The following is an 8,986-nucleotide window of genomic DNA, read 5'->3' as shown; positions in this document are numbered from 1 at the left end:
TGAGGTTGACGTAGTTGGGGGTTGCTGAAAGTTTCACATTCGATGTCAGCACCAAGGTTAACGTAGTAGGCGAAAGAGCATCACTTGTAATTTTTAGGGGATAGGATAGACTAAATTCGGAATTCATTGTTATCTCAAAATTATAGTTAGGATTTTAATAGGCAGCAGCCCCGATATAATATTGATATTGGGTTAGGGTTATAATGGGCTGCAGAAGAGTTATAATTTTCATGTGTATTTTCATTGGCTACATAGCCCTTATATAATAGTCATATATAATGTGTCTTTCCATTGGCTTAGGGTTATAATATTCATATGTGTATTTTCATAGGCTTCAAAGTCGTTGTAATATTCATATATGTAGTTTAATTAATGGGCTGCAGAGTTGATATATAGAGAATCTCACCCAAGTGTCAAATATATCAACACGAGTTGATACAGTTACAAATATCCGAGGCTTGCCGAGGAGGATATATTTACTTTTATCAACGAGTGTTAATATATATATTTGCTATCAGTAAACACGAGGCCAGGTCATCAAAAATCCTTCTTCATTAGTTTTCATTGAGAAATGTACACTGTACTGCCAAAATGATATCTCCTCGGAGATATAGAGGGTATTCTGTTAATGTTGTCAAATAGCATGTATATTTCATCGAGTGGCCTGACAAAGTTGATATGTTCACGAGTGGCGCAGACCACGAGATGAAACATATGTTATTTGACAACATTAACAAAATATTTTATTCGTTATATTTTGATCACTGTTTATAAATGACCGAGACATCGAGTATGTCTGCATTTTATTACGCAACCCACCTACAATCTAGCCCTTGAGTTCCAAGCAAAGTGATATTCTACTCAGTGAAAAAAACATTTATATTTTCACCAATATTTACAGTATTTCACCCTTTATAAAAGAATATAATAAATCGTATGATCTCATAGAAGCAATATCTCCTGTGGAACAGTTTTGGATGATAAAATGTGTATTTTCATGGGCTTCGGTGCCTTTATAATATTCATGTATGTAGTTTAATGGGCTGCAGAGTTGATATATAGAGAATCTCACCCAAGTGTCTACTGTTATCAATTATATCAACACGAGTTGATATCCGAGGCTTGCCGATGATATATTCACTTTTATCAACGAGTGTTAAGATATAATTGATATCAGTTGGAAGATAAAATGTTTATATGTGTATTTTCATGGCCTTCAGTTCCTTTATAATATTCATGTATGTTGTTTAATGGGCTGGAGAGCCAATATAATATTCATATGTGTATTTTCATTGACTGCAGAGCCGATATAATATCCATATGTGTATTTTCATTGGCTTCAGAGCCGATGTAGTTTAACTAATTCAGAGTTGATATATTTTCATTGGTTGCTGATATCAATATAACACTAAGTGATATTTACAAATAACATTTGCCGATGATATTTTCAAACCGATGTATAAAAAGGTGATCCGTTGTTACCTGCTTCAGTGCCTTTATAATATTCATTATGTAGTTTAAAGGGATGCAGAGGCGAGCAGACACGATATAACATTCATTATCTTCAGAGCATTATATATTTTTCATATATGGATTTTAATGGGCTGCAGGGCCGATAAATCATTCATATGTGTATTTTGTTAGATTAGGGTTCTGGCTTCAGAGCCGATAAAATATTCATGTGTATATTTACATTGGTTGCAGAACCGATATAATACTGTAATATGATCATGTAAGTCTCGTTCCCAACCACATTTCTTAGTTATATAAAAAGTGATCCATTGTTATCTGAAAACTATAGTTAGGGTTTTAATGGGCTGCAGAGCCGATGTAATATTCATATGTGTATTGCATTTAATGGGCTGCATTCATATTCATATGTATATTTAATGGGCTTCAGATCCGATAAAATATTCATAATTTATTTCTGTGACTGTAGATCGTTACAATACCAACATTGGTATGCTTCAATTGAAATTCGTTTATGATGTTGTGGCAATGTGACATTTTCTATGTTTGCTACTGTAAACCCTCCAGTAGAGGTAGTGCTGCGTACGTTGAGGGAACACGGTTCCAGAGCTTTTTACAAACATGTTTTTATCTCTGGTTTTACCTGTCGGGCTTCACTACCTTTAACCGTTTTCATATGTACTGGTAATATACACACGTATATTGTGTGGTAACAAGCATCATGCCGACGGTTTTTTGCAACAAGTATTCTTTATGTGAGTGGAAACAGAGTTAGTTAGTTTGTAGATATTTAAGTATTGTATCATGTTGGGAATGGTGACAATAAAAATGCTGTGTACCGCACAGCTGATGCAGTTATACTTGTTTTGTTGTTGATTATAGGACTGTTAGGCTTGCGAAAACTGTTTTTCTCCTAAGTGCCCACTTGTCTGGGACAATATTTTATAATATATATCTCTGAAGAGGAATGTTTCTCAAACAGACGAAGCCGAATTCATGCTTTTCCCGTTCTTCATGCCAAGAAGGCTTGTTTAAAAAAATTAACAACCCGACTTTTTAATAACGGGGTGGTATGCAAAGTTTTAATTTTAGAAATATCATCTCTCCGATGGGAATATTACATATCCAAACATATTGATACGGTCCCTCTTCAGTGTCTTTGGATCAGTAATTACTTACGAAAACAAAACAAAAACAAACAAAAACAAAGAATACAAAACACCCAGTGCAAAAATGTAACAGTAATTAAATTACATTGTGTAGTGAAAAGAGTCGTATGCCTAATTGCCTATCGTCTATATTGATATGGTAATGCTGTGCATTACTCTGAAGGTCCTTCGATTCTTCTTCAGTCTGTCATTTGAGAAATGTCAAACCTCGGCCAGCGAGAGATCGGGCGGAGAATACAAAAAATGATGTAGTAAAATGGAAAAATCAGTTGCACCCTGTTTCGTGGCAGGCAGTTGCTTCATTCGGCAACCATCACTGGTGGAAACATTACGTTTAACTTTTTAGACGGAAAAAGTTGTCTCAGCCACACTGCAACGGCAGCTAACTAGGCTTATGTCAACCGTCCCACAATACATCTGTGGAATGTAAGCTGCTTCCCGGCTCCCTGTGCGCGCGCCAACTTGCGATATGCGAGACGGAGCCCGGCTTATCATGGACTTTTGAACTGACACGACAGCTTCATCTGGATTTCCTGTTCTTAAGATGCGTTGGTAGTAGAACTAAGACGTAAATATTGCCCCATATGGTTTACGATAATCACAGACGTAATAAAATAATTTAGAGAAGATATCTAAGCTGTACGTAAACCGTATCCAAACTATTTATCATTTATTCTCCTGTTAACGCCCGTCTTAACGTTGGGCCCAGAGACGCGTCTGTTAGCCCTGAACGAGGATTGTTAATTTAGGTCACGGTACCGTCGCTTTTCTGCCCAGAATAATCTATTATTAAATTTGGCATTTTAAATAAGAAACAGTTTTCTATCTGTAATAAAGTACTGTCTTAATTATGTCCACATTCTACTAGCTTTATTGTGTACAAGTCTCACTACCCAAACCTGAGTGACATCAGCTCATGGTCATACAACTACATGCCATAATGTACAAACAAATACTGAACCAAACAAAACCTAGGTGACACTGATGTTGATAGTTAAAATTCGCTGGTCTACGTAAGTGCTAGGAGAATGGATAAGATTCCTTTGTTTTCGATGTGGATTTTGCATGTAGATATAAACCACTTTTATCTAAACCTGGAACTGAATCCGCAGTCGTTTTATCTTCACGTATTACCTTCAGAACGGCTAACCTGAAGCCGCCCCCAGAAGTCTGAAAATGCTTACGGTGGGGAACGTAATACTAGACGTCATGCCTGGTGACACCTGATATTGAGTCACAGAAGTCACAATATATGCTTGAATGCAGAGTGTCCAGTATGTTTAGTGTACTGTATACACATCACCATTGATGATCCACAAAGATGTTTGATTTACATATATATCGTGAACAATCCTGAATGGTGTCAAACATGCAAAGGTGGGTATCAATTTGAGATATTGGAATGCATGCTCCCATTGAATTCATTCCAACATCACGGCCAGGGACACCAGGAATAGGCTTCACGCATAGTGACCATGTGGGGAGTTGACCACGGGTCTTCGCGATCGGCGTGCCGAGCGAACGCTTTAACCACTAGGCTACCCCACCGCCTGTGATTTACAAGTAAATCATAAATAATGGCCAAAGTCTCTCGAGTGTGATCACAGTCTTGGCCAAAGTCTCTCGAGAGCGATCACAACCAAGGCCAAAGTCACTCGAGTGTGATCACAGCCTTGGCCTAGAAGATCAAAGTCTCGAGTGTGATCACAGCCAAGGCCTAAGTCACTCGAGAGTGATCACAGCCTTGGACAAAGTCTCTAGAGAGTGATCACAGCACAACTCTCAGTCACACCAGACTGACATCACCCGTTCTATGTCACTCCAGCGTGATATCACCCTAGTTCTATGTCACTCCAGCGTGATATCACCCCAGGTAAAGGTAAACCATAAGCGATATCACCCTAGTTCCAAGTCACTCCAGCGTGATATCACCCCAGGTAAAGGTAAACTATAAGCGATATCACCCTAGTTCTATGTCACTCTAGCGTGATATCACCCCAGGTAAAGGTAAACTATAAGCGATATCACCCTAGTTCTATGTCACTCTAGCGTGATATCACCCCAGGTAAAGGTAAACTATAAGCAATATCACCCTAGTTCTATGTCACTCCAGCGTGATATCACCCCAGGTAAAGGTAAACTATAAGCGATATCACCCTAGTTCTATGTCACTCTAGCGTGATATCACCCCAGGTAAAGGTAAACCATAAGCGATATCACCCTAGTTCTATGTCACTCCAGCGTGATATCATCCCAGGTAAAGGTAAACCATAAGCGATATCACCCTAGTTCCAAGTCACTCCAGTGATATCACCCCAGGTAAGGTAAACCATAAGCGATATCACCCTAGTTCTATGTCACTCCAGAGTGATATCACCCCAGGTAAAGGTAAACCATAAGCGATATCACCCTAGTTCCAAGTCACTCCAGAGTGATATCACCCCAGGTAAAGGTAAACCATAAGCGATATCACCCTAGTTCTATGTCACTCCAGAGTGATATCACCCCAGGTAAAGGTAAACCATAAGCGATATCACCCTAGTTCCAAGTCACTCCAGAGTGAAATCACCCCAGGTCCAAGTCAGTAAACCATAAGCGATATCACCCTAGTTCCAAGTCACTCCAGAGTGATATCACCCCAGGTAAAGTAAACCATAAGCGATATCACCCTAGTTCCAAGTCACTCCAGAGTGATATCACCCCAGGTAAGGTAAACCATAAGCGATATCACCCTAGTTCTATGTCACTCCAGAGTGATATCACCCCAGGTAAAGGTAAACCATGAGCGATATCACCCTAGTTCCAAGTCACTCCAGAGTGATATCACCCCAGGTAAAGGTAAACCATAAGCGATATCACCCTAGTTCTATGTCACTCCAGCGTGATATCATCCCAGGTAAAGGTAAACCATAAGCGATATCACCCTAGTTCCAAGTCACTCTAGAGTGATATCACCCCAGGTAAAGGTAAACCATAAGCGATATCACCCTAGTTCTATGTCACTCCAGAGTGATATCACCCCAGGTAAAGGTAAACCATAAGCGATATCACCCTAGTTCCAAGTCACTCCAGAGTGAAATCACCCCAGGTAAAGGTAAACCATAAGCGATATCACCCTAGTTCCAAGTCACTCCAGAGTGATATCACCCCAGGTAAAGGTAAACCATAAGCGATATCACCCTAGTTCCAAGTCACTCCAGAGTGATATCACCCCAGGTAAAGGTAAACCATAAGCGATATCACCCTAGTTCCAAGTCACTCCAGAAATGATATCTGCCTATTTTGAAGTTACTCCAGGGTGATAACACGCTAATTCCAAGTCAGTCAAGATAGATGTCACCCAAGTTCCATGATTTCACCCAAGTCACTCAAGAGTTATTTCTGCCCGGTACTATACTTCCCGTCAATAAGTTTAGACTCACTTAAAACACTCACTATATGTTACATCGAAGATTGATTTCTCCACTAACTTTGGGGAACCAACTGCAAACTATATGCAGATGAATAGCACGAGGATCATGCATCAAATTGCTGAAAAGCATGTGCAAACATCGAGCATGTGAGCAGCTGCGTTTTTGGTGTGAAGTTTTGTTAACAAATCGCCAATTTTCACTGATTTTTATCATTTATTAAACTCATGACAATAATATATTCAACGTTACGAATTTGTTTTACAATACATGAGTTCATGTGTAAACAGTACCTTTAAACAGTAGGCTATGGACTATTTTGCAAAATGTAGTTTAGAACAGTTGCCTGAAGTAAGAGGCTGTATTTACACGAGTGAGTCTCAACTTTTGATGGGAAGTGTGTTATAAACAAGGAAGTAATACCTAAAAAAACGCGTTTGTGACAGGTGGTACCATGGATTGTCAACAACTCAAAAGATGTCAACAACTCAAACTCTGTAAAGAACGATGTTCAGTTATGTCAAAACATTTGAGTTTTCACCACTTCCCCCAAGAAATACTTCATTCCCGGAACACTGGACATTTGTCAACTAAACGTGGTTGCCGGAGACAAAGTTACACTTATGTAATCATGTGCTCGAGATAATATGTGTGAAATGAAAACAAATGTCATATGAAGTAGCATTGGAATCAAACAGGAATAGAATCATCGTTCTTGTTTAAAGTAGTTCTGATGTTCATGCGCCAATATGAAATCCTTCCAGAGGAACATGAGTCGCTATCCGGTTTGTCCTGGAATAACACGAGTGGGTCACGAATGGTGGCGAACATGTGATTCAACAACTATATTTAGATTTAACTCCCCTGTTCCTTCACTCCGTTGAAATGGAAGGTTACACAACACCAAATGTTTTCCCACAGACTTCTATAGTAACCTTTTATTTTTTCAAAAATTATCCAGGCTATCAACAGCCATTCCAGGTACACATGGGTACAGTCTGGCCTTTGAACTACATTTTCCCAGCACAGAAAGCGGAACACATTAACCCCAGTTCCGCACCAAATGTCACCTACTGGAAAATATCTGTACACACAATAAGCATAAGTGATGGTGATAAAAATGACAGCACTAAATACTTAAAATTGTGGTCAGTTTTAATTACTGGATGGATGTGTTTTTAAAAAGCAAAAACATCTCACACTATTTCATCCAATCACAGCTGTCACATGTCTCTGTTTCTTCAGTTGTTTACATACGGTGCTCGCTCAGGGAGCATGTGATTCTGATTTAGTGTAGTGGAACCGGAAGCTGACAGGGGTAATGGAGGCGAAGAACGATTTGATATGGCACGAGTGGCGCTTAAAATGTTGAATTAAATATGTGTTACGTGAGTATTTATTAAATATGAGGTTGGAAATCTGACAGCAAAACCCTGTGAGGAAATGGGTGTCTACCATTGATATTATCTAAATTATCAATAATACCACTTAAAACATCCAATGGTTTTAAAACATATGCGTATCGCTAATTGTGAGTTCGAATTTTAGAATGAAGCTCATTCTGCCAGCACCTCAGTTTCACCATTACAGAGGAAAGAGTCAGTGAGTGAGTGAGTTAAGTTGTACGCCACACTCTGCAATATTCCAGCTAGATGGCGGCGGTCTGTAAATAATCGAGTCTGGACCAGACAATCCAGTGATCAACAGCATGAACATCGATGTGCGCAATTGGGAACCGATGACATGTGTCAACCGCCAGCGAGCCTGACCACCCGATCCCGTAAGTCGCCTCTTAAGACAAGCATGGGTTACTGAATGTTCATTCTAACCCGGACCTTCACGGGTGAGGAAAGAGTCAGACTCCCGATCGTCAAGTGGAGGAAGTACGGTATATAGAGGGTGACCAGACTCAGGGACTTGCTTGTGTGCGTGTCATCTTCCCCCTGACTGTATGTACCGTAGTTCATAATATCAATCGCAGGCTTGTCTAGTCCAGCTCACTATACTCTTAAAAGATAGGGCCGGGAACCTGGACTTTCAATTTCGATAGGAAGTATAAACGTTAACAAACTTTTCAAAGACAGACATCTTATGAACGCACCACCATTTCTCTTTATCACCACTGATTTATTCATTCATTTACTGATTTATTGATTTATTTATTGGATTTTTATCTTCCTTACTTTTAAGACGTTTGATGCCTATATTACTACCACCTCTTGTTTTGCGGCTATGTGCTGCAAACTCTGACGTAGTCTTTCTTAACATTCTTAACCAAACTACGATTTGATGCGAATTACTTCCCATAGCTGGCAGTGACATTATCTACATTACACTGTTGTACCCCGCCATCTAGCTGGAATATTGCTGAGTGTGGCGTACAATTAAACTCACTCACTCACTGTTGTACTGTTTCATCAAATGTTACCAGTTTGTTATTGTCAAATTGGTGGGTCATGTATTGCAGCTTCATTACTACAATTTACACACAGTCTCTAACATTATTTGTACTCGAACTTAAACTACATGGTAAGCACTTTTGAAAATCAAAAACAGAGTTTTGGGAGTAAATTACAAACCGTATTAACCCGTCACAAACTGCATCAGTCAGTGCAGTGGTGTTGAAGAACTGACAAACTGCTACTGGCGGCATCAAATCCAACTCACTGAAATGTCTGAATACGGACATTGTGCGACCAGCGCATTCGTCACCAATCGCGCCTTTCCGTAACCCCGAGAAGACTTGTCCCACTCCCGCATCCGTCACCACTCGCCCTTTTCCATAACCCCCAAGAAGACTTTCGATGAACTTCCAGTTTGAAATATATTTTAAAGGTATTTTTTTGCATCTATTCACACTTATTAGAGCTGAAAAAAAATGTTATTTTAACTGCCTATTAAGGGGAAATTAATTTGTGATTCTTATAGAAATGTACA

General features: G+C 39.4%; 1 long non-coding RNA gene across 1 annotated transcript; it reads left to right on the top strand.

The window, feature by feature from the left end:
- The first annotated feature begins 271 nt into the window (after positions 1-271).
- LOC124291914 lies at positions 272-8,168 on the top strand. The gene is made up of 4 exons (XR_006902314.1): positions 272-282; positions 570-573; positions 6,659-6,663; positions 8,065-8,168. It is a non-coding gene; the product is annotated as an uncharacterized LOC124291914 (long non-coding RNA).
- The last annotated feature ends 818 nt before the right edge of the window (positions 8,169-8,986 follow it).

This window comes from Haliotis rubra, unplaced genomic scaffold (genome assembly GCF_003918875.1).
Source record: "Haliotis rubra isolate DU_JTF1 unplaced genomic scaffold, ASM391887v1 Scf501, whole genome shotgun sequence".
Lineage (NCBI taxonomy): Eukaryota > Metazoa > Mollusca > Gastropoda > Lepetellida > Haliotidae > Haliotis > Haliotis rubra.
The sequence above is the reverse complement of the archived record's forward strand: the minus strand, read 5'-3'. Positions and strand labels throughout refer to the sequence as shown.